Raw genomic sequence first — 27,130 nt, forward strand, 5'->3', positions numbered from 1 at the left:
AGACATTTAATTCTTGGTGAGGCTACAAGTCTAGGCCTCCCCAGATCTCAGCAATTGATGCAATGTTTCATGTTCCTCAGGAGTTGCACCTCCAAGTTGACATCAACCTTGCTGAGCACACTGGGTTTCATCCTACAAGGTGCTGAACACTTCTTACATGGAAAAGCAAGATGAGGGAGGAGGGTTGGACCGTGTAATGTGCAGAAGGAAAAGGTTTGTGATGTGCACTCCTTCATCAACACATGGGTTTCTATGATCCCCACACAATGGGAACAGGGATGAACATAATTGCTAAATGCACTAATGATATGCTTGCTTGCAGAGTGTAAGTGACCTACTGTCCCCACACAGCGCACAAAGCTCCAAGGAGGACATGCTCTGTGGTGGACAAAAGAAAAAGGCAGAGGTCAAGCTGTGCAGTTTGACATTATCTTTGTCTAGGCAAGTGCCTCTTGGTGGAGGTGGACCACAGTTCCCTGCAGGTGAGAGCCACTCTTCCTCCTTCCACCACCACTGACACCCAAGGAGCTGTGCATGCTAAGCCTCTTTCAGGATTTGGCTCAAGGACTTTCTGGCTTCAAAAACACGCTACTTAATAATAATGGTAGACCTTTTACTTCTTACATAGCCATTTACCTTAACTAAATCTGGTGTCTTGCAAAACAAACATGACTTAGTGGTCCCAAACAGGAGTTTTAGCTCTGCATTGAAAATGGAGGTGTATCTGATACCCAATGCCCTGCCGTCACACACATAATAAGAAATCACTTCTTCGGCAACAACAGAGCTGGGGAGGGGCAATGGCCCCAGGAGAAAAACAGCCCCTTAGAGCAGGGATGGAGGATCAGGGCATGAACTTGGCAGGGGTTTTGCGGGCAGAGTGATGTATAATTTATTCTTTAAAAAAAAAAGTGATTTACTTCAAGTTTATGTATCACTCAAGAGTATCCCACAAGAAACTTATTTCAAAATTATTTCATTTTGGAGCTCCCTCTGGCATATCTACAAGAATTCACAGATGTACTACAGCTATCAAGAATAAAGCAGAACCGCCTCTTATGGATAATTTGTTTAGAAGAGGGGCTATTTAATTACGACAGATCTGGAAATTAAGATCAGCATCCTGCAATTGGCTTAATGCCAGTGGACAGCATTGTTCTAGCTCATCTCCAGATCAAGATATCAGCTTCCTCCTGCCCCAAAAGCCTCTCAAAATCTGAGCATCTCTGTTGTGAATAAAATGCTTCTACAGCTGCAGGTAACAGCCAGGGAGCTGCGTGCAGGGTATGGTACCCACACTGCAGCCATGTTCTGCGGCCCTTGAACACAGAACTGTCGTTCATCTCACAGACAACTGATCACCATCCTAAGCACCTCTTACATGTTTTCACTGCTTTTGAAACAGCAGGCACCAAATCAACCTTTCACTTTCAATTATATTCACTGTAGCCTGACAAAGAGACCTTCAATAAAGATAAGTAGGATTTTTTTCAGGAGAACAATCTTTTGCTTTAGCAGGATGCAGTACAGGGGTCATTACACCTTTGCCCAAAACCCTTCCTCTGTATCATTTGTTATCTTTGCAATTGTATCAAAGGGTGATTTTGGTGGAGATTATTATTTTTCCCTTCTTAGAAGTTGGATCCAGCTGTGATCTGACTGTTTCAGACAGCAATCCTTGCCTTTGAAGTGAGGAAACGTGTTCTGGGCTAGTTCCTCCCACTCCCACTCCCAACCCTATTTGACACGATGAGCCATTTTTTGAATGTACAGTCAGTATTCCCATGGTATAATGCAGTCCTAGTAACATAAAACAATATAAATTATTCCAGAAATGTGACCTGATGGTACATAACCACCTTCCAATTGAGGAAACTTGATCTGAATGAACGGCGATTAGCTTTCTTCTGCACACGCCTAGCTCTCACCCCTGCTTTAGCTTTGGTTTCTCCAATGAGAAACAAGCTGCAAGCCTTGACCACTCAGATCGTGCACAGGAAATCCCTTCGCCCCAAGGCTCTGGGCATTCCACGTTTCAGCAGGAGCCAAAGTCTTTGAGAGCACTGGGAAGCAATGACACACTTGGATAACTTAGCAAGGCGGATCCTGGGGCAGGGGCCACATCCTCAGGTGAAATCCTGTCCCACTGAAGTCAATGGCAAAGCTTCCACCAACTTCAATAGCAGCCAAATTCCACCCAGTGCTACTGGTCCTTGTCTTTTATTTACAATGCATTTTATGTTTGTTACTCTTGTTCCCTGTCCAAATTCTTGTGCCTTGACTGTATTGTATTTTCAAATAAAATAAGATATTCTTCCTCCTCTTATCTAATGGTTAACATACCTATTACATCAGGTTGATAGATTTCCTTCCCCATTAACAACATTTTTAAAAACAACATTCTTCAAAACAAACTCATAAGATAATAAGCAATCTTGCATGTGGTTAACAGCAAAAAGTAAACCATAACAAACATCTGTCCAGCTAAACATAAAACACCATGTATAAAAATAAGCTGACAGGGCACCATTTTACATAAGCAGTACTATCACTTCCTCAACAATTACAATTTGTTTCAGCTTCTGAAAAACCACTCCTTATCTTTTTCAAGGCATTGCTGCTCCTGAGAATTTTCTTCTCCGTGTTGCAGAAGAGCATAAAATTAAAGCTGATTAGGCAGAACAAGGAGTTTTCTACTAAGGAAAAAAGAAAACCTAAGCCTAACCCTGCTGCATGTCTAATGAACTCCTCAGGCACCTCCTTGGAGGAGACATGAGCAGAAATCCCCATTCAACATTGTCCCACATATGCTTATTTTGAAACATGGAAAATGTGGAAACGTGGAAAATGCCTACTGCCATCAGTACTCTTCTCTCACAGCAAAGTCATGTTCTGTGGACAGTCTCAGATTTGTTGAAGGCCAAAAAGATGCTGAGGAAAAATATCCCCCATATAGCTGTATCATCACTGCTACTCATCTGCAGAACAAAGAGCTTGTGCTCGCACCACGTTGGTATATTTGCAATGTGAAATGCTTTTGCCCCTGTATTTTTAGTTTAAATGCAGTCAGCTCCTTGATCAGGCATGTAGTGATGACAACTTTTTGATCAACACATGGGTAACAAACCCACTTGGGAGCCCTTTGCAAAAGGCTGATTTTGCTACTTCCATCCCCAAGGTAGCATCATTCAGAGAAGTCCTATGCAGAAAAAGAAGAGGTGGAAAACCTCAATTCCTACTGCTGCTGTGAGCATTACAGATACTTTGGGGGTGTCAGATCTGACTGCAGACTCCTAAATGCAAAGAGATCATGTTGTAAGGGATGAAACTAGAACCACTGAATGTTTTTTGAAGCATTATTCAGACAGCCAAAAGTCACCAAGGCATGTAAGTCCTCAGTGCAATACTTGACAGTATAAAGCAGGAATTGTGTCAGATACGTCCTTCCAAAATGTCTTGCCTTGAAAATCTCCAGTATTTTGTTATGTTACTCTGCAACAAACAACAGAGAGGAGACAAGACGGCTACAGAAGATGCTGAACTTTCCCAACAGACATTTGAACACCTACCTCAAGATTTTTAGAAACAGAAGCAAAGGATGTGGCATCAGCCCCCAAGGTGCATCTGGCTGTGTCCCTGAAGCTGTTGCAAGTGTCCCCACCACCTGTGCTGAGCAGGGCAGGCAGTTTAGAGAAGACAAGCTTGAGACAAGTGCTGAGAACTGACTCAGAGGCTGGGACCACAGGCATTTGCAGATGCCAGCCACCAGCAAAAAGGCTGACGAAAGTAAAGGCATGACCAAGCGTTCACATTATGCAAAACTGGGAGGCATCTTACCATAGCAGCAGCAATGGTAAGGAGTCCAAGCCAAAAGCCACCAAAGTAGCTGTAATTCTTTGCATTTGTTTCACTGTGTGTAAAGAGATGCTGTCTTGATGAACTATTTTAACCAGACAAGGAATGTATTGTCCATGTGCTGTTAAACTGTTCCCTCCTTGATTATCATAATTCTATATTTTTTCTTTTTCACACTGTGCATATGTATGCCTATATCTCAATATACATTAATCTAGATTACATCATAGTATATATATATATACGGACATTATTGTTATATTCTTTGCCAACTCTTGTCATTAAAAACGAAGATCAACCACTAGCAAGGCATTTGCTACTCAAAAGAAGGAAGCCACTCAGTTAAATATAAACTCACATTAAATTAAGAGAAGGGCACACACATGTGGGGGTGTGAAGTGTATACAATATGCAGTCTTATTCACCTGCTTAACAGCACGCTGCCCATATGAAGGGGACCCTATTACTCTGCTGAGTGCAGATCTTTAACACCACAGCAGAGGTGGTACTGGGGGACCAGCACACTGTCACAGATGGCTGGGCATGGTGCAGGTTCTGTTACTCAAGCTCCTGAGTGTTAGGGACATTTCCGAGGCAGTATCTCCCATTCCTCTCCACATCTCATAAACCTGGAGGATTTCTTCCATTGGAAAAGGAGCAGTGAGGTGCCCTCTCTAATCCCTACGCCACCCACTTACTGGCAATCAGTTATGGAAGTGAACACCAAGTCCCACTGGACATGAAGAAGGTGCTGATGCTCTAGTACCACCTTGGGAGAATGTCAGGGTGCTGCAGCTCACCCGTCTGCTTTCCATACTGTTACAGCTACCAACTGTATCAAGGTCAAAAAATCCACTCCCATACCAAGATAACTTTCAAGATGGCAAAGACAATCCTTTTCCCCAAGTCCAGGCAAGAAGTCTCAACTTCCCCAAAATTTCAAAGCAGGCAAACTTCAATGTTTTGTCTCAACACCTGGAGAAAACTCCATCCGGGTTATTTGTGATGATACACAAAACCCATTTTGAAGTGAGCAGCCATTTTTGACCAAAACAAAGGAGAGAGGTTCCTGCTGTGAAAGTTATGGGAAGAATGCTTCAAACTCTCAGAATTCAACCTTCAAAATCTCCAAAATGGAAGCTGTGATGCCCAAAGCTCCAGCTGTGATTAACATCAAAAGTGGTATACAGTAAGCCATTCAACAGATAAAAGGTTGGGTAGACATTTATTCCCTGCTTAGCTACTGCAGAAAAACACATCCTATCATGTTTAAATTGCAGTGAGGAACTTGACGTTACAACTGCTTTCCAGCTGCAGACACGATGAAAGGCTAGGACAGGATATCACCCAAGTGTTGCAAGAACAGGTTAGAGAAGTACCTTTTAGACAAACTGGATATAGTGCACCCTGCCTCAAAGCAGGAAAGACTCAGGTGCAGCCAGACAGCATGTTTGTTTTGGCAGGGTTAAATCATGAAATCAGATGTTCCTCTCCCCAGGCTACTGCGCTGTAGTACCCCCCGTAGCTGTATCAGAATAACCACTGGGGAATTGTTCTGAAAACAGCACCACTGAAACGAACTCAACCCTCTGCCTACAGCTGACTGGGTAGCAATCCACCACAGACAGCAGCCAGGGCAGAGGAGAGGGATGCAACACTTTCCAGGATGGATTCCCACCCAAGAAGTACCATCCAGCAAAAAGTGCCTTCAGTGTTCTCAGCCCTTTCAGTCCACACTTCAAATTTCAGCTACTGAAGATCCTCTGTCAGCTCAAAACAGCACCCAGATTTTTGGAGAAGGGCAGCATCACATTTGCCATCCACAACTCCTCAGAGATCAGAAAGTTGCAGAAATGTCTTCCTGCCTAGCCAAAGGGTATCACACCTCTCTAATTGCATGAATCACTATTTTCTGATGAAAAAGCATCTAATTGAAAAGTCTCCCACCAGGTCTAGAACAGTCTCCTCAAACAGTTCCTCAGCATGACTTCGAATTACACTTTGTAAGAAAATTGCTTGATTTAACTCCCTCAATTTGTCATAAAACCCAAGGGGATCTCCACCAATAATTAAACTTCCCAAATGAGAGCCTGAGACAGACTGCCAGGAATTCAAGTGAAGTGACCCACAGCCTGCCAGGGACTCAGCCTACGCATCGAGCAGAAAAAAACTTATGCTCTGGGAAACAATATCAAATAAGCGAGTTTCTCTCTCTCCTTAAAACAAGATAAAACGAAGAGACAAATCTTTGCTTAGCCAAAAGTCATTCAGCCGTGTCATTCAGCATGCTCCTGTTGTGGTCCTTGGACAAAAGTCCTTGGAAGAAGGTGGAAGAATGTCCCTTAGAGGATGAGGAAGCAAGTCAGACAGAGATAGAAGTAGGCTGTTATTAAAACAATAGTGGGGAAACAAACAAAACATTAAGACCCCAACCTTCATATAGAACAAAAATATTATCCTGCACAGTCATGGGACACATCCAATGACTCTGACAGGTGGAAGGAAAAGACTTCTCTGAACACCACCATTTCACCAGGACAAAGGGCAGAGTTGTGTAGGGATTTTCAGGTGTGGACAAGGGGCAAATCAAAATGGGTATAAATCAGTGTATTTTGCTATATCTCTGAGCAGGGGGGAGCAGGTGGAGGTCAGTAGGTAGGTTATGGTGAGCAGTGGCAGCTCCAGCTGGAGGCAGGGCCACGTGGCAGCAACAGACCCTGGTCACCCTTGCCAAGCAACCCATGAGCATCCTGCCAAGTGACGGGCTGGACCATGGACCTGAGTTTGGCCACCCCCATGGACCAGCATGTCTGTAGGTCAGCGTTCAGTGTTTCTCTAACAGGCACACTCCAGCATTGTTGCACCAGTGCTGCTGTTCCAATTAAAAGCTTCCTCCATTCCCATAACAGATACCGACTTGAAATAAAGAATCCCTTTACTGGGAAAGCAGGAACATTGTTTCTGTGCACAAGGTGGAAGTGTTTGAAGAGCTTTTCCAGAGGAAATGCTCTGTAACAGACCTCAGAGAAACTGCTCACACAAGGGAGAGCTCAGCCTGTGCCGGACACACATTTGTTCGGGGAGGAAGGAGAGCAGAAATCCTACGTGGTCAAGTCACAGGGCTCCCTTGCCTTATGCCAAGATGATTCCAGGCTTCTGAGAAAGGTTTTGCTATCCTTGGGCAACTGTGTATGCAATTTAAGTATTCAGAGTCAGCATGGATGGGGCTTTGAGCAAACCCATGGCAGGAGGATTGGGCTATATGGATCTTCAAAGGTCCCTTCCAATCCAAACCATTGTAAGATTTTATGAAACATCAAAGTATGCCACACCATTCCTTTAGGCTTATGCAATCAAAATACAGTCATTAGAAAGTAATTAGAATACATTTATTAATTTAGGAGGTTTTCCAATGATTTGCAGGCCATTCAAGGGCTTGCCCTAGGCAGAACTGCCAGCCCTGCACTCTCATGTGGCTTTTGGATAGTGACTCAACATAGTGGAAGAATTAAGAAAAACTTCCCTGTTCTGAAGAAGCCAAAATTAATTTCTCATTGAACATGCCAGATGAATTCAAAATATAACCTTCTGAGGGCACTTGCATGACTACAGATCAAATACTAAAGCTTTCTGCGAACATGATTTACACCATATGAAAGAGAAGCCTAGTGTGAAAGGAGCTAAAATGTTTGCTTTTAGTCTCAGTATTCCCACATTCCAGTCATAATTCAAGGGCTGGGGAGGGATCAGCTCCTTCCAAGCCTTACACGTTCATCATTGCAGGCACAGACAAGCAGTTCACACCCTCCTTGGCTGGTGTGTGCAGCCACGTACTCTCCTGCAGCAGAGAGGATGCTGCGTGTCTGCAGTTTCAGGGGTGGTTCTTCCAAGTAATTCCCACTAGAGAGTTCCTCAGAAGGGCCTTTCCCCGAGAGACAGTGTCCTGAGCACACTGGAATAAAAGCAATGACTGAATGCTGATCAAACTAGTACTACCCTTCGACCAGACATACCCCACTAACCAAGGTCACTCACTGCTGAAGGAGAAAACAGTGCATGACTTGGATGTGCCACTGACGCCCCAGCAGTCTGGAAACAGCATGAGGAGCTCTGCCAGGAGGAAGCCCTAACTGAGACAGTTTGGGCAGCCCAACCCAGGGCATGCTGAGCACCAATGGTGTGGCCACACTCCCAGTGTAGCTGGGATATGGCAACTTGCTGATGGTTAACAACCCCTTTTCCCTGCCAGTCCATGACACATGCCTCACTGGGGACTGTTGTTTTGGGATGGGAATTGGGTTGGGCAGGGCAGTCACAGAGCATGGCTGCCAGGACTACAGGATATGTCCACGTCAATGTAGTCTAGACATATACCGACAGAAAAATGGGAGCTGAGGATGGTGCAAGGCAGTAGAGAAGAGGAGATAAAGTATGGGTCTGTGTGAGGGACAAAGAGAGGGAAGGTGACAAAAGCCACTCGCCCCCCCCCTTCCAGCCAGCACGTGCAGGGATGACGGACACCAAGCTTTCCTCCCAGGCTGCAACAAAGCACCGCTTGTTCAACCGCCCCTCACCATGGCAAGGTTGGAGGGCAGACACTCCTGGCCTGAGATCAAACCATCCCAGCCATGACTGCCCACCCTGGCTCTCCCAGCCTGGACAACACTGCTACCTGTCTTTAGGTTTACAACAAGGTGCTCACATTGCATCATCTTCCCACGTTCCTCCCCTTTCCCAGCAGCTACCCTCTCACCATCAAGAGCAGAGAGGGCGGCTAAAAATGCACTAGTGTTTAGGAGTAGCAGTGATTCAGAGTTTGTGGGGTTTTTGAAAGCATTACACTCAGTTTCCATGGCAGCTTCGCCCACGCTCTTTCCTGCTGTTAAAACTTCATGCTCCATAAATTGCCCACTTACGTTTCAGTGTTTGACCCAATCCTGCTGGTCTTCTACAGTTGCTCAGTGCCACACCCCACCACTAGTAAAATCCCTTATTCGGAAGGACAGGAGCGTCCAACTAGTAAAAAAAAAAAAAAAAAAAGGAAGGCATATAAAATGGGATTACTTACTGTGAGGAAAAAAAACACAGTCTCAGAAGTGTTTTGCCAATAATCCCACAACCCATCATGGTAAAAACTTCACAGCTCCTAAACTGATGGATTTACAAAAAAATGCCTTAGAAAACTGCATCCATTTTAGGCATTTAAGTCTAAAATAAGTACAGAGTATGGTAAATGATACAAGCATGATGTTTGATCAGTATGTCAATAGGGTAACCAACACCTGTTTTCACACACAGATAGAGACTAGTTTTGATATATTCTACCTAAATAAATCTTACCAGAAAAGAGGTAAAACGCTGATGTGCAATTAAATTTTACAGTGAGGTAGGCATGGAGGTTCTTTTGCTTTGGGTAAATACTCTTTTCTTAGCCATGAGTTCACCATTCAGCTCCTTCCTGCTCCCTGACAGGAGAGCTATTGTCTAGGGAGAGTTCTGCCTCCACCTAACCCAAATGCTCAAGGCTGCAAGGCTGCTGACAGGGAAGGGCTGGAGGAAAGATGTATCCAAGGCACAGCGCTTTTCATATTTCTCTCAGAACTTGTATCAAAAGCAGGATAAAGGCTTCCCACTCCTGTCTGGGATCAAATCAAGACTTGCTGAAGTTTGTGGGGGTTTGGGGTTCCCCCACCCAAAAAAGCAAGGATGACACTGACCAGCCAAACTGTGAGCCAGACCACAAGCCACATATTTCAGGTCTCACTGGTGCCAATGTCATGCAGAGGGATCCTGCACCCCCCTCAACACAGGGCTCCACACTGGCCAGCCCAAAGAGAGATCTGGGCAGAAAGCTCATGTATGTGAGAGCTGAAGGAGCAGCGAGAGCAGGGATGATGCAAAGATACTAGGAAGTAAGAAATGCAAAAAGTTGGCAGGTTTGGCCTAAGCCTAGCCATGAAGCTGCTGCGAAGTACAGTGCAGACTCAGCCCCATTTTGCACAAGGAGAGGCATTACCTTGTAGTCAGCCTTACACTTTATTGTGCTGTCTGTGTGGTAGAAAGCCAGCTCTCACAACCCACATTTCTCCATGAAGAGAGCTTGTTCTTGTTCCCTGGGAAGCACAAGTCAATTTACAGATAAGATTACTCTCATGAGCAAAATAACCATATTTGCCATCTACTTTTTATTTAACCCCATCAGCCTAGTAGTTGCCCAATTTGTAGGCTAAAATCTCACTCACGTTTCTGAATTTACTGGAATCCCCACTTGCACCTCCCTGCCCTTCATGCAGAAGCCTGGTCTGCCCCAAAACCTGCACCCAGAGCCCAGTGACAGAGATATGAGAAGCCATCCAGCACATAGTCCTGTCAAGAGAAGTTATATTGCTATCCTTAAAAATAATTGTGTCCCTATCAGCAAATTACAGTATTTGGAGTAAGTACACACTTTTTATTGGGAGAAAAATTACTAATATCATCCAGTCTGCTAAACTTTTTAAAAACATTATTGTATTTTTCCACACCATCATTCTGGCATCAAAGGAAATCACTCCTAATTATATTTATGGGAGTACACAGACAGACCTAAATATGACAGTCTCAGAGAAGTATGTCGAAATGTATAATGCAGCACCTCTCAGAACACGTACAGTGTCATCTCTCCCCATGTCACTTACCTAGAACAAGAAACTTTGAAGTATAAGTTCTGCTGCTGCTAGGCATTTTAACTGATGGCAAGAAGGAAACAAACTACTGGCTGTAAATATTCTGATTAGCTCCACTGTGCTGGGACTTGCAAAGGAAAATAGGCGGTTTTAAAATAAAATAAGTGACACAAATGATAAATAGCATTTCCCCCCCAAGAGTCTGAACAGGAGCATGAAAAGCAAGGAGCTGCTGTTGTGCTTTTGATGGTGTCCTGCCCCGTGCTGTTCTGCTCTCTAGGTATTTCCTTCAAAGGAAAAAACAGGTTCAAAAGTACTCTAACATCTGTGATGGTTTATTTGGAGCAACCAAAGCACATCAGAGTGGCTTCATTACTTATACAAGTTTCTTTGGGGGACATCCTTGTATTTCTTCACATGCCAACCAGGTTATGAGGGGTAGGATTCCTCCTGACTAGCTTCAGCCCACTCCAAAGCAGACATTTGGATTTAGGGTATCACCTCACCCCCCTCTGTAACCAGCTGGCAAAGACAGGCACCTCCAGGTATAAACTTAACCCTTTGGATGAGAGATGGGAGTTATGGCCCTCCAGAGTCACCTGCTTTCCCTAGCTACTGCAGGGCTCTAGCAGATATCTACAAAAACTCCACCAGACTGATGCTCGAGAGAAAAGGCAGGACCATACCTAGGGCCAGCTGAAGCAAAAACACCTCAACAAATTTCAACTACTTTTTCTGTGGACAGTTAATAAAAAGATGTGAACTCTCTGAATTGTCTTTCGAGCTTTAGCAATTCAGACATGCACTTCTCTCACAAGAGCAACAACTCTTCCTTACACTTGTGTTACTCAAAAATAACAGTGCTTTCTGAACAAAACTTTGCATTTCAGGACTGTCCAAGCACTGATCCTAGAACCTTCAGAGCAAAGCATAAATATTTTGCTTCTCTTCTTCTTCAGTTACTTAGCTGTTATATTTTTCATTCTATTGCTTGTGTTGGTACCTTTCCTGAACTGAAAAGCTGCTAGAGGCCAAATTTCCGCTCCAATCTCACAGAAGTTCTCACTTCCAAAATTCCAACAAACACCTATTGTATTTCTCCTCCAAGATGTAGCACCTCCACCCTAATCCATCATCCAGCTGATGACTTCTGGGTGTTGTGCTTTCTTCTTACTGAGAGTGCCAGAACATTTTGCTCCTTTCTTCCAGCTGATTGCACAGCCTCATGCACCTGGAGTCAGCATGGACAGGTATACAACAGTACAGCACCTTTGCACTGCAAACCTGTATCAGCCAAGTGCTGTATTTTTCTCAGTGGCCTGCTCTCAGCTTTTGGAAGTTATAAGCACACAAACTAGCCTGATGCACAGACACTCCCTGCAACTTGAGACAAAGAATAAAAATCTTCACATGTATTACAGGTCATCCTGTTTTGTGAACTTTTTGGAGGGAAAAAAAATAAAGCAGCATGCAGCAGCATCCTTTGCTTGAGAATTATCTCACACAGGTCATCAAACAGCTGTTAGGCAGAGTGCAACCCCAAGGAGAGTTTAATCAGCAACCTAAGGATGAAAGACTATATTCTAGTTACCTGAGCCAACTAATCCCCTCTGGAATATTTTCTAAAGATACAACACCTTCTTTACTTTGCTAGTTGAAACTGCATTATAAAAGAGTCACTTCAATAAAACAACATAATTCTACAAACTCAATGCATTTTTTCCAACCAGTTTAGTTCAAGAATTTTCACCTGACAAAAGCAAGCTCTTACTCAGCTTAGCAAAACAGTTCATTTATCAAATCACAGTAATTTCTTGTACAGTACCATTACTCTTGCTGCATACACATCCAAATAAACCTCCCACACCAGCTGGGACTGAATGAAACTGTGACTAGTATTAACAGTGGACTGATTTTGTTATGGTTTAAAGCTTGTACTTTATCCCTCCCTATTTTTCAGAATTGGTTTTGCTTACTGACTCCAGATTTCACAGTAAGCAATTTGAGGAAGCAGACCCTTTGGAAGCAAGTTCTCCCAAGCCCTGATCTCAGTATGCTTTAAAAAAATTAAAAGGTGATTTTGCACGGTATTTCTTTTATAGCAATGGAAAGCAGCACTAAACCACACCCCACAAACTCAAAGCAACCTCACCTTTGGTTTAATCAAACCACTGAACCAATGTGGTCCACTGCCAACATTCAGAGCAGCACTTTTACCAGTGCAGACTGCTTTTCTTACAGTTCCAAGTGCACCAGCTGCAGAAATAAGTGTCCCCAAATGCTTAGTACAACCACTGCCTTTTACCTCTCAAATATCATCATCCTCACTGCTCTGTGCACTGAGCTATCTGTCCAGCACCCTAAATCACTTCACTCAAACACTGCTAACCCGAGTTAAAAATATTTTCTAGAGAAACACCATACTATTTACTTTGCCAGCTGAAACTTCAAAGCTATAACCTAGTTGCTAACTCAAGTTAGCAAAGACCCACCAGTGAGGCAGCCTGTGCTTCCAAGCCTCACCTGAGCTGACACAAATTTGAGGGGAGCTCTCTCGTGTATCAGCCAGAAAACTGAAGCAGCAATTGCCTCTGCAGCTGGGATGCAAGTGAGCAGCTGTCAGAAGCAAACTTCTCTGTAGGCACAACTGCAGCCAGAGATGGTGTGCATCTGCCCTACAATGTGGTTCTTCTCACTTATACTAAAATATCTGGTAATGATTTATAGTCAGGCTCACATACGTTCATCTTAATCATAGTATACACTTCTCTTTGAACAGAATGAGTTCCAGGAATACATAAATTACCTGAATCAGAACCAGGGACAAACTCAGTTAAACAAAAAGCTCATTGTTAATTTTTATTTTTTTTAATTCTAGAGTGGCTTATAATAAACTTTCAGAAGTGGATGACTGAAATAGGCACTAAATTTCAATAAAAGCATAGCTTGCTCAGTAACTAAGGATAGTAATTAATTGCTAGTCCTCAAATCCAACATAACAAGTGAAATCCTTATCCTTGTAATTTTAAAATTAAATGAGCCAGTAAGACCTACAAGGAAAGATACAAACAAATTACAAGGATGCCGAAAATAATGAGGCAAAAGTGAATTGTGAGATCTCTACAGCTCAGAAAAGCCTGCTGGAATATTTCTCTGGTAATCTTGCAAAAGAGAACCCAAGAGTTATTCCTCATCTCAGAAAGAGGCAGGAGAAAGAGGAATAAGAAAATACAAAACTGAATACTATCATTAAGTAGACTAATAAATTTAGTGTTTCAGTAAATATAGCAATCATATGGATTCCCCAGAAAAAGGGTCAAGACATGGCATGGAAGGCACTGAGGAACAGATAAGATTAAGAGGAAAATTTAATGAAGGATCCTGCTCAGCAAAGAAGCTAGCAGCAATTTTTTTTCTACAGTAGTTACTGCAGCTCCTGAACACACCAAAACCATGCCTCTGTGAAATAAAGTTTTCTGAACAGTTTTTTACTTGAGAACAAACAAACAAACAGAAACAAAACCAAACAGAAATGCAAAAATATACCTGGAACCAAACACTTCACAGTATTCTGTTTTGGAAAATCTGAAATAAGGCACTTCTGTACCAGATACCATTCACAGGATTTATGACTCCACCACCTTGGTGATCTCCAGCAGAGTCAGGGACCCTGGCAATGGCAGCAGGTCCTGACCGAGCATCAAGGGAAGGCAGCTACAGCTAGTGCTGCCAGGGCAAGCAGCATCCCTAGATTTCTACAAACCACAACAGAAGATGGGAGCCCCAGCTCCTGATCCCTGACACCCACAAACTGCCCAGTAACCACAGACAGTTGTCAAGAATCCTGCAACCAGTGGGAGCATCATATGGTAAGTGATAGCCCCCATGTTTTGTTTGACTTTCAGATTCAGCTATGCCTTTTTTCTTTCTTTTTTTTTTTTTTTTCTGGTAGGTTTTAGTAGTCAGTGACATTGCAATAACTGCACTAAGGAGGGAGTGCTCAAATACCAAAACAAACCCACTCTTACTGCAAACTGCCAGTCACTGAGGCTTCTGAAAACCTCACAAGTTTGAGATAAACACTTACACATTTATGCTTCCTTTTAGAGTCATCAGAAAGCACATGTCAGGTCTCAACTCATTTGCTTTACTCTGCTGGGCTGAGATGAATCACATCCCAGGAACATCCTGGCTAACCATAGAAGGAGCTGGAGCTGAATACCTGGACATGGAGGACTACATCTGCTCAGACAAATGCTACCTTCAACACCATTTAACACATGAGAGATTTGCAAGGATAATGAAGGGATAATGAAGAAAAAATCTAGGCTACTGCCAAACACACTGATACACACAGAAGAGAAGATCAGATCCCCTCTGGATTACTAACTGTGGGTCAGCACTGACTGCAGCTGAGCCCAACCAGCTCTGCCCAGAAGCACTCAACTAGCTCTCCACACCACACAGCCTCACCATTCTGTTGGTCAGTGCCACTTATTTCTCCACATATATGGTTACATCAGCAGGACTTCTTAGCTCATCCCTCAGGATAGGCAAAGGGGCCCTGTCACACTCCTAGCTGCCATTTGGCACCACAATGGCACAGTCCACCAGGAACAAGCCAGCATCCACCTGGTACATCTGCAGACAAAGTAACTCACCCTCTTTTCCTCCTGCCCTACTCCACACTGATGCTTTTAGCATCACAGATATGGGTCAAGAAAAGAGACCATGTTGCTCTCTGAAAGCTGAGATACAATTTGAAGTGACATTTCTGAAAGGCCACTAAAGTGTCATTAACCTGTCATGATGGACCAAGGTTGAGGAACTTGGCAGATCAAGAGTGAACAAAAGGTAGTAGAAACAGTAATTGCAACAAGATCTCTGCCCTCCTTCACCAAGCCATATTTCTCCTTTTCTTCTTTTCCATCTTAGGCTAAATAACCATCACCACTCCTTTACTCTCTCCCTCCTGCACACACTAGGCCATCAGCTGTGCTCAATGCCAGCTAGATTGGCACTCACTCATGTTGTCTCAGAATCATAAAATTGTTAAGGTCGGAAAAGAACTGCAAGATCACTGAACCCAACCTTTAGCCATGTCACACAACCTAAAGCAGAGACACAGAGTTCAGGCACACCTCCATATAAGGATGAACACTGCCTGCAATCTGGCAATAGATTACACAGGAAAAAGGAGGAAGAAAAAAAAAAAGGGAGTGATCCATGTTTCAATAAAAATACTACTCGGAACTGGTTACTCCAGTAACTGGTTTAAGTTACGAGTTTCCTCTTGTCTAAGCTAATTGCTTCCGTACAGTAAATCCTGCTCACTCCACGTGGAGTCAAGAGCATATTGTATTTATGCAATCACGTCTCACCCACGCTCACAACCAACCACTTGAATTAGAAGCCTAGTAGGCCTCAGGTTTCTGTCACAGCCACCTCAAAACAAGGAGTGCCACTGATAAGCACAACCCTACAAGCGGCAAGGCTCAAGACTTTACAAATACCTGCAACGTGTCATAAATCAGGGACTAAACACCAGTAGTTCCTCTGCTCAGGAAAAGGCTTTATTTCAAAGCCAATGAGACGATCTAAAGTGTGCATGTGGCCTGTCCCTGTCAGATCACTCAAAATGCAAGATACTAAAAATAGCCGAATGCAAAATAACTTTCAAGCAATGAGTTTGCTCCTTCTTTGTGCCAGGGTCAGCACTTGTAGCTACGGAGCCTGCGTAATTACACAGCCCCTCCTCTTTTGTACTATATGGAAAACTTGTCTAAAAAACAAGTCAGCTGACTGCTGAAGGCAACAGAAGTCCACAGAGCATCTGACCAGAAAGGTAAATTTCCGCCTGTTTTTTTTCCCCAAGTCTTCATGGTATTTGTTTCTAAGTTGGAGACAGCAGAGACAGTCACGCATGAGCAAGTGAATAGCTTCAAGACTGAAGAGCTGTCCCACTGCAGAGGGTGCCACACGACACCTACATGTGTGAGCACATCTTCACCACTTGCCCCGCTGGCTTTGCAGAGTCCACAGAGGTTGGCAGAAGGAGGCAAGGTAGGGTGTCCACTGGTTCACCTCATCTGGACATCACCATGAAGTTGTTGCTCAAGCACAAAGGTAACACTTGCAAATGACCACACACAAGTGACAAAACCACTTAGCTACGAGCCAGCTAACTCGTAAAGCTGCAGCGCCATGATCACCTCAGCTCTTCTACCCAGATCTGCAGCTTGGACACTCTACAGAGCTGCAAACCTTTCTGTCATGAGTTTGTACACCACCTACAAAAACACCACTCTGCTCTAAATCCAAGGCTTCTAGTAGCTGACAACGCAACTAAGTAGCAATTTTGTATGTAGTCCCAAACTTTTGGTCCAGCTTTAGTTATATATGAATTTCCTCTTAAGGGTTTTATAGTTGGTTCCCCCTGCTCTGGCTATACCCCATCTGCCACAAACATTTACACATACGTACACAAAAAAGAAGAGACCCATCTATTAGTCAGGGCAGCTGCCTGCAAAATGCTGACAAACCAAACGGAGACAAGCCCCTGTCCCGGTCACAGGAGCAGGCTCAGGAGCAGCAGACTTTGGCAACTCACAGGATACGGGGCTGGCTCCAGAGCTATGGAGGATACCGGCATTTTTGGTAAATTCTCAGTCTCTTTCTAAATTTGAAAAAGGAAGCAAAACACAAGACGGCAGTCCCTCGGGAGCTACCCTGGGCATGGAGAGGCCATCAGGGACATGGCCCAGGGTTTCTCCTTGATACCTGGGCCTTCATCTCCATCACTGCATGTTCCCTATGGCTCTCCTCGCATCGCAGAGGGAAGATAAACAAGAAAAGAGATTAGCTGGGGAACACGCAAGCACAGATCTGAGCTTTCCAACTCTGCCCTAGCCCGCTGCATCCCTGGCGACGCCAACCTTCGCGGGAGAACTGCCGATGGTGGCAGGTCGCATCCCCTCACCATGCAAAGGCCCTTCCCGCCGGCATTCTGGGGGATCCCGCCCTCAGCAGAGGGGCTGCGACAGCGCTCCGCCAGCCTAGGGTGGGGGACAGAAGAGGGGAGGGGGGCGCTCAGGGAGGGACCTGCCGCGGGAGAGCGCGGAGGGACGGCAGCGCTGGCGGGCGGGGAGGCAGCCCACCCGCTCCGCGCCACCCCGGTTGCATCATGCAAAATGGACGCACCGCGTGGGGCCGCCGCCGCAGCCCGGCCGGCCCCGGCTCCGGCCTGGCCCTGCACTCACCCGTGCCGAGCGAGGGGCAGCCCGGCGCCGGCGGGCTCGGGCGACAGGCGAGGCGACTGAACGGCGTCCCCCGCTCCCCGCCACCGCTTTAGATCTTCAGAGAGGGCCCGCCCCGCTCCCCGCACCAATGGATGCGGCTGTCGCGCCACGGCTCTTCCGGCCGGGCCGGGGGCAGCATCGAGTGGGGGGGGAGGGAGGGGGAGGCCGGGCCTGGGAGGATCGGCAGCCCCCGGGGACAGCGCATCGCCCACAGGAGAGCTGGGAGCGCATGACTGGAGAACCGCGCGGTTGGTCGTGGCCACGCGTGGCCAAGGGACAGGGAGGAGGTCACCTCCCTGGGGCAAGGGGCTTGTCCTTCACACGCGAGCAGCTCGTGCCTTAGTTTGGCATGGACTGAGAACCTACTTGGTTTTTTTTTTGTCCCTCAGACTCCTAGGGAATGAGAACTGAGGGGCTGGGATGGAGTGAATCATCTCTGCAGTTGTACCGCACACCATGCACTGACAGCTGATGGATTCTGCTGAACATGGCTGAGCAAGTGATGCCATGGTGAAATGGATGCAGTAGATACTCACAGAATGTTAAGGGGTTGGAATGGACCTTAAAAATCATTTAGTCCCAACCTGCCCTGCCATGGGCAAAGACAGTTCCCACTACACCAGGTTGCTCCAGGCCTTACTCAACCTTGCCTTGAACACTTTCAGGGCTGGGGCATCCACAGCCTCCGTCGGCAACCTGTTCCAGTGTCTCACCACCCTCACAGTAATAAATTTCTTCCTAATTTCTGACATAAATTTCTCCTTTTTCAATTTGTACCCATTGCTCCTTGTCCTGTCCCTACAGTTCCTGACAGAGTCCCTCTCCAGCTTCCCTATAGGCTCCCTTTAGATAATGGAAGGTTGCTATGAAGTCTCCACACAACCTTCTCCAGGCTGAACAGCCACAACTTTCTCCATCTGTCTTCATAGGGGAGCTGCTCCAGTCCTCTTATTAACTGTGGTCTTGCTCTGGACTCACTCCAACAGTTCCATGTCCTTCTCGTGTTGGGGAAGCCAGAACTGGTTGCAGTACTCCAGGTGGGGTCTCACAAGAGCAGAGTAGAGGGGGAGAATCACCCTCTTCGACCTGCTGGTCACACTGCTTTTCATGAAGCCCAGGATTCAATAGTGGTGAACGCCAGTGGACTTGGATTAGCCTTTTGACATTGCCACCCACGAAGCACGATGCCCTCAACCAAGGAAATACACTGTTGATGAAATTGCCATGGTTGTACCCAAAACTGGGGCAAACAGCCCAAAAGAGCTCTGGATGTCAAAAGGAGAACAGCATGGGGTCTGTGCCAGGTTTGGCTAGATCCCACTTCCATTACCATTAATAAGATCCATGGTGAGACCACTATGGAAAAAGTTTCCAGTGTGCTGCAGGATGAGACAGCATCTGAACATGGATCCTGAAGAAACTGTCCAAAATAAAGTGGAATTTTAGAAAGAGGAGTGATAGTTTAGGAAAGAAAACCAAATAAACAGTGGAGAACAGTTGGCTGAGAAACCAATTCAATTTTACTGGTGAGGTTTAGATCACATATTAAGAAAAATTTCTTCACCAAAAGAGTTTCCAAGCATTGAACAGGCTGTTCAAGGAAATGGTGGACTCACCATCCCTGGAAGTACTGAAAAGATGTGCGGATGTGGCATTGAGTTTAGTGGTGGACTTCGTGGTGCTGGGCTAAGAGTTGGACTTGATGATCTTAAAAGTCTTTTATAACCTAAATGACTCTATGATTAGAAAAATGTTGGGAAATTACAGTGGATCCCAAAAGTCACATGAGACTGCTGCATGGGACTAATGATACTAATGAAAAAAAAAGCCCCCCCAAAGAACAGTATCTTTCTAGTAGAGCACCTTAATGAAAACATATGTGGGTTGTAGAAAGCAATTATGAAGCTGCAATCAATAGTGCTGAAACCTCAGCTGGAGTACTGTGCTTATTTTGACATTTAACCTTAAAGAAATACACCTACTTGAGGGAATCCTGAAAAAAAAAAAGCTGATGAGAAACATATTCATTAAGGAAACCGTAAGGAATTGTTTTTCCTTTCCAGAAGAAAGGTAGAGCAGTAGAACAATCCTTCAGTGAATAAGCAGTCAAAGGCATAAAAAATAGACAGAAATAAATTGTTTAATGTCAATTAAACAATGCACCATGCTCATTAAGGATCACCCACTGGAAAGGCTGGAGGACATTTGGGGGGTAAGCATTAACAAAAAACCTTCTAACTGTGTTTCGTTGCTGTGTTTCTTCATGAGCTGCTGCATGTGAGACCAACAGCTATACCTGTCATGTTTACAGTCTGCTTCTGCCTGTCACTGCCATATAGCCCTGCCTCATCTCCTGTGTTTATTAATAGATGTGGGTGCATAAATAAGGGGAGTGGTGGTCTGAGATTATGGCTCCTAAAGTTTTTCAGGAAAAAGAAAACCTCTTTTATGCCAAGCTGAGGTACCAAAGAACACCAGGTACCAATTAATAAGAAAAAAAAAAAACCCAACCTACCAATTGTTCTGAAATTTCTCTTCTTTTTCTAGAATTTAAACTCTGTATTCAAAAATCATTTGTTGCACCTTAATCCTGCCTTGCTTTTTAATTAAGCAGCTGGTCAGCCTGTCCTAGCTCATTTTAATCTGTGGAACTGATTATTCTATGGTATTATTCTATGTTCTCTTCTATCCTGGGCCTCATTTTGTTTCTTTTGAACCTGCTATTTGCTAGCTTTCTTTTTCTTGCACTGGAGAAGATAGTAAAAAATTGATCCCTACTTCCATCTCTGTGTTTTGCAGGCTTTTATATGTCTTTATCAAATATATATTTAACAAGATCTTCATTTCTAGTCTGGGAGGACTTATTCTGAGGAAGATACCTAAAGTGCCCTGGATGAATCTTAATTTAGAAAGACCTGGCCATGTCCCAGCCACCTACTAGGAATGGTCCTGGGGCATACCATCATCCAAAACCTGCCTGTGTGTTGTTCAAGAGAGTGCTAGTTGTTACATACAAAAACTGCCAGGAACGACACAAACAGTGTGATGCTGACTCCATCTATACTTGTAATTTAAACAAAGCTAAGGAACACTCATGGAGCTTAATCACCCTTATGTTAAAGTTTTTAAAAGGCTGATAGCACAGTTTTCATCCATGCCAAGTAACAGTGTCCCAAATAATCCTTAGACACAAGATCTGTTAGCACAAACCTGTGGCCATTCCCTGCCACACATGGAACCACTTTTTTTTTTTTTTTTTTTTTTTTGGAGGGCAGGAGGATTTAATAGTGTGGACATTAACCATGCTGTTGCATGTGCATTTTCTGTCTTGGGCAAGCTTAGTAGTCTAATATAAAAGCAGTCAATACAGCTGCTTGTGGAACAGTGCTTAGGGACATGCCCTAAGTGCTGTTTCACTACAAAGCACAGATGTGGCCTGCATGTGTGAAATTAAGATGAATACTGCCTTGTCTACCACAAAAGCATGATTGAGAAGGCAGTGGGGTGGGAAGAGCTGCTGTGACTTAGCAGTGACTTTGCAGTCCTGCAAAATGTATCTAGCCAAATGCGAAGATGTAACAGAAATGTGTACATGGGAAAATGGAAAGACTGCAGAGGTAGATGGGCTTTTCAAAAGCTTTGGCTTCACAAAGGCCAGGCACCACCTCAGTGTGGGCTCTTTCGGCATCATGTAGGTGAGAAACCCCCAACTACAAGGATAACACACAAACCAGCCTGCATGGTCTCAGAGCAAGGAACAAGAACCAGTCAAGGGATCAAGGAAGTGATCCAGCAGAAGGCACAGCAGCCTTGAAAGCTGTGTACAGTGTGTGCCCTGGAGGTACAACATCACAGCAAGAGGGGAGAGTCTGGAAGAAATTCAGCCCCTGAGCATTTCCCATGCAAATTAGAGCTAAGCGTATCAGAAGGAAGCCTTAGAACAAAGAGACATTGCCTTTCAAAGAGCCAAAATGCTGGTGGTATTTTTATTCTGGGTAAGGTGGTCACAGAATCGCTGAATGAGTAAGGTTGGAAGGGACCATCAGAGGTCATCTAGTCCGACCTCCCAGTTCCTACAGCATTTGAATCTTACTGGGAGCTGGCAGATGCTCTCTCATAAATGCCTTTCTTGATACACTGGCAGCAGTCCTACTAGGTGCCACTCAGTATGAGATATTTGCCACCTAGAGCAGAATCCTCTCTCCTGAAGGCTCCACAATGGTGGTTGCAGAAGAAGCTACTTTGCACCAGAGAGTCCATGCATTGGATGGTGGAATTCCACTCCTGGACCTCCCAGTCCCATCCGGGGATGTATCTTGTATTAAGAAGAGTTATGCTCAACCTACACCTTTTAGTCACCCTTACATTTGCAACTAACAGGATGTTCACTAATCATAGAACCATAGAATGGTTTATGTTGGTGTCATAATGCGCCACAGGTGAGGGTAAGCCAGGGGAAGTCCACAAACCTCAAAGACTTCATCAGTTATATATGCTCCGGTTCAGGTGGGAATGCCTAGTACCTCCCCTGGGAGGTGGAGTTTTACACTGGATGATGTAATATTGTGAATCATGGGATACTTCGGGGCTCTGTGATGGTCTAAGTCATTACAGCTGCCTATTATATTGGTGAAGTTGAGTCCATTATGGCTCATCACCAGAGATGAATGCCTTTAGGCCATGCGTGAATGTCTCTGTCTTCCCCCGAGGGGAGTTATCACAGCTGAGTCATTTGTATATGGAAAAAGAAACACTACCTTGCCTGGTAGGGTTTGCCTCTTTCCTTATCTTCATAGCCAGCTTGTAGCCTGAGGTGTCGGGTATGCATGCCCTCAGCACCCGGGTGGCCCCTCTGCACATTGTTAGTAAAGCACTCTGCTGACTGCTTGAGCCATTAGCATTAACAGCCCAGTCTCTCACGGGAGGGGGAGAGTATGCAAAGGAGTCTGTGGACTATGGCCTCCTCCTAGCATTCTCTACTTCTCCTTAAACCTGAGATGATTAGTCAATACTTCCACCTTTATCTTACTTCAAATTCCCATCAGGAGGGTTAACTCACAGTCCAATTACCTGAAATCCACGAGGCATATTCTGGTGGGGAGTGGGCTTCGGTGGTCTTAATAATGTTTAAGCCATAAACCATTTCAGTCTCTTACAGTTGGAAAGGACCTTAAAGATCATCTAGTTTCAACCTCCCTCCCACGGACAGGAACATCTTGCACTAGACCAGTTTGCTCAAAGCCTTGTCTAACCTGGCCTTGAACACTGCCAGGGATGGGGAATCCACAGCTTTTCTGGGCAACCTATGCCAGTGCCTCACCACCCTCACAGTAAATAATTTCTTCCTCGTGGGCAATCTAAACCTACACTCTTTCAGTTTAAAGCTATTCCCCCTTCTGTCACTGCTAGCCCTTATCCAAAGTCCCTCCCCAGCTTTTCTCTAAGTCCCATTTAGATACTGGAAAGTGCTATAAGGTCTCCTCAGAGCCTTCTCTTCTCCTGTCTCAACAATCCTAACTCTCTCAGCCTTTCTTCATAGAAGTGCTCCAGACCTCTGATCATCTTCATGGCCCTCCTTTGGACATGCTCGAATGACTCCATGTGCTTCTTTTTTGGGGGCCCCAGAGTTGGACACAGCACTCCGGGTTGGATCTCATGAAAGCAGAGTACAGGGGGAGAATCACCTCTCTTGACCACTGTTTGTCTCTTTTCCTTTTCTTTCTTGGTTGCATGAGTGACTTGCTCCCTTCCAAGTTATTCGGCCTTATAATAATAACAGTTGGCAAATAAAACTATTAAAAGATAATTGCAAACAGGTATTTCCATTTCAGTGGGAGGACGTTCTTTCCCGCTGTGGCCAGAGTGATATTCTCATGTTTCATTATTCATGATTTATTCCATTTTTTTTTCTTTGCTTGTGCACTATAGAATTCAGCAGTAGTTCAGGAACCGAGGAATCAAAGGAGATGCATCAAACATAACTGATGCAACAAGAGCTAGGCCAAGAGGTCGCCTTTGAATCAGACAGTGGATTTTAAAGTCCTCCTGACCCAATTTTATTCCTTCAATGCTGAAAACAAGGAGCCATGTGACTGCCAAGAATGGAGTGACTTCAGATTTCAGACAGTAAAATAGCAAGTTACTTGCTTTAGTCTAATAGATCGATGGCCTCCTTTTGAGAACTTGCCTTTGTGTTCCGTTTTTCATTTAAATCCAGAACCTTGTATAGGTTTAGTTCAAAATGTCTCAACATCTTGCGTGCTGCTAAAATCAGAGTCCCATGACTGATTTGCTTTTCTCAATATCACTGCTGGAAACTATATCCATTCAGGACAAAATATAAAGAAGGACTTGGCAGCCTAACATGCAGCTGAGTAAAGGCCTCTGCACTCAGACCAATGTTCCTAATCCTCTTCCAGACTTAAGGAGGCTCATTAGCTCAGATGCCAACTGATCAAATAGCCCACACCTTGCTATTAGTACTCAAGGTGCAGTTACATCAGAAGCACTCAGAGAACTATCATAAAATGTTATCACTGAGTTCAGGTAGTGCTGGAAGGGCTTTCCACAGCAGCAACTGAGCCCTAAGAATCCCTCTAGCAATCTCACTGCCCCTGTCACAGAGCAAGTGCCATGTTATCTCCCTCTTGCTCTCCTTTTTCACACAGAATCTTGCACTCCTCTGAGCCTATGGGCTCTGCTTAAATGGGTGGATATAAAGTGTCATGCATCCTGCTGTCTAGAGAACTCTCTGAGCAACTCAGACAAGAGCATGTTAAAAGGGTCTAAGATTAGGTTATATACAAGAAACCTCAAATATGCTATGCTGCAGTTCTCTGCCAATTTAATCAAAACCCAGCTATCCAGTGGTTAATGATCCCTAACAATACATGACTGAAGTCATCCAAGATGTCCTGATAACATCTGAGTCATTTATATCATCCCAGTCTCAGAGGCTAGATTCATATTACTGAATAGAACGGGCTGTGTCCTGTTATCTGTCTTTGAGGGCAAGCTGCACAGCTTGCATTCATTCAGCAAAACCCTCTTCTTCTCCAAAACAATTCCATAGCAACATGACCACCTCCAAACTGCTCACTGAGCAGAGCAATGCCATGCTGTCCCATGAACTGTGCACAGACATTGTCTGAGAGAAGGCTGTCTTGCACAGACCAAAGCTGTAGCAGGAACTGTTAAACATTATGGGCAATTGAGCACTGGTACACCATCCTAGACCCTCATCATGTTTTGTTTACTAAGACAGGTGTAGCCAGGGAGGCTGAAGCTTTGTAATAGACCTAAAACTAGACAAGACAAAGTTTTGGAAAGGTGGCTTTGGCATTTTGTCATGAGCAGCTCAGACACCACACCAGTTTGTGGCAGATTTTAGTCCCCAAAATGTAACTTTCTCTCACTGACTATAAAAAAGAATAAGACATCTTCCTCAGCATTGTAAATTTTGTTCTCAGAGCCAAATTAACTTCCTGGCACTACAGCCCTGTGTACCCTCCTAGGTCTGGCCCTTGATCTGGTCCAAATACTGTGTTTGATCTCAGCCTGCTGTGCACAGCAACCCTACTTCCTCCTTTTTGAATTTTGTTTCTATTTATACTGTTAACAAACCTTTACACATTTATCTTCACAGATCTTTGCAAGGTCTAACTCAGCTTGACTTTTGGGCTGAATTCCTACAGTTTTTGACCTTCAAAACATAGCTGCATAGACTGACTGACCTCTTTATCCGTTCCCATAGACTGTTTACATCTAGCATCCTTCCTTGGACAGTCATCCAGGTAATTCTGGAGAACTTCCTCATTCATTTTCCCCTTGTTGAGCATGCAAATTCCAGAAAGATTTTCTGCCTCTGATGCAAACTCTCATACTCTGTCATATGCAACCTCGGAGCTTGTCAAACTGGTTAACTCTAGTCACTACTTTTCTTAAATTTCTTGATGTTTTCTCTATGGAAAAACAAACAAAGAAACTCCAGAAAGATATTTTTTAACCTTTTCCCCATTCCACTGAAATGCTGTCAACACTCTGATCCGAGATTTTTTGCTGTAACTAGTTCTTTTATAATATGTTCACTACAAAAACTACATCCCAACTACATCCCCTTTTGCTTGCAGAGATACAAAAGTGTAATATCATATCCCTTTGTTCTTGAGTTTGCAGCCAGAACATTAAAGTCTTGCATATTGACAGTTCACAGTAATATTTATTCTTGATATTACAGAGACATTAAAAGTCTAGGGTTTTCTAAAAGAGGCCTGTAACACCACCTTGGTTTTCTCCTTAACTATCCCTTCCCACAGGATTTTGACTCAACATATTGTTTTCTTTCTGCTTTGTCTCAGCTTTCTTTATTATCTGTCACTGTATCCTCATTCAGTAGTGATCAAGAAGACAAATCTATCATAGGGGATCATTGGTAAAGGAAGAGTACAGAGAGCATTGCTATGGCTCTGCTCTGCTCACACCTTGAGAACTGTGCCACATCTCAAAAAGATACCAGAACCTGAAAGGTTCTGAGAAGAGCAGGATGAACATTAAAGATGTGGAATGATTTACATTTAAGGAGTGGCTGAATAGGCTGGAAATGCTGAGCTTCAGAAAAAGATGACAGACAGAAGATATGCTAACAGAGCTTTGAAATGATGGGTGGGAAAGATGAACGCTATGAGGTGACAGAGCACTTCTCTCTCTCTTCTCTTCTCTTCTCTTCTCTTCTCTTCTCTTCTCTTCTCTTCTCTTCTCTTCTCTTCTCTTCTCTTCTCTTCTCTTCTCTTCTCTTCTCTTCTCTCTTCTCTTCTCTTCTCTTCTCTTCTCTTCTCTTCTCTTCTCTTCTCTCTTCTCTTCTCTCTTCTCTTCTCTTCTCTCTTCTCTTCTCTTCTCTTCTCTTCTCTTCTCTTCTCTTCTCTTCTCTTCTCTTCTCTTCTCTTCTCTTCTCTTCTCTTCTCTTCTCTTCTCTTCTCTTCTCTTCTCTTCTCTTCTCTTCTCTTCTCTTCTCTTCTCTTCTTCTCTTCTTTAAATGAAAACCAGGAGCTATCAAATGCAAACAGTGCTCAAGATGCAAAATGTGTGCAGGGACACCGGACAAGTGCTTGGCAGAAGGACCCAACAGAGCTACAAGTAAAAACTGTGTTGGACTTGGGAAACCCCCTGAACTGAAAAGAGGTGAAGATTGGGAGAGCATTCTCAGGGGAGTACAGGGAATGTCGAATGGCTGACCCAAAGTTAAAGCATGTTAGTAAGGGCATTGTCCAAATGCCTCTTAAACACTGATAGGCTTGGGGCATCAATCACCTCTCT

The 27,130-nt window shown here is 44.3% G+C and overlaps 1 protein-coding gene across 4 annotated transcripts in view; it reads right to left on the reverse strand.

The window, feature by feature from the left end:
• SLC7A1 (solute carrier family 7 member 1) overlaps positions 1 to 17,937 on the reverse strand; it is a 44,672-nt gene extending 26,735 nt beyond the window's left edge. Inside the window, exons 1-2 of one of the 4 annotated variants that reach the window (XM_064645444.1) lie at positions 17,780 to 17,898; positions 8,772 to 8,871 (exon numbers count right to left, since the gene is read on the reverse strand). The gene's annotated coding sequence lies outside the window, so the exon portion shown is untranslated. Of the gene's footprint in view, positions 1 to 8,771; positions 8,872 to 9,871; positions 9,887 to 17,720 lie in introns of those variants that run through there. The other 3 variants (XM_064645445.1, XM_064645443.1, XM_064645446.1) reach the window with 3 other exon arrangements.
• Positions 17,938 to 27,130: the final 9,193 nt, after the last annotated feature.

The sequence above is a fragment of the Pseudopipra pipra genome, chromosome 2 (genome assembly GCF_036250125.1).
Source record: "Pseudopipra pipra isolate bDixPip1 chromosome 2, bDixPip1.hap1, whole genome shotgun sequence".
Classification (NCBI taxonomy): Eukaryota; Metazoa; Chordata; class Aves; order Passeriformes; family Pipridae; genus Pseudopipra; species Pseudopipra pipra.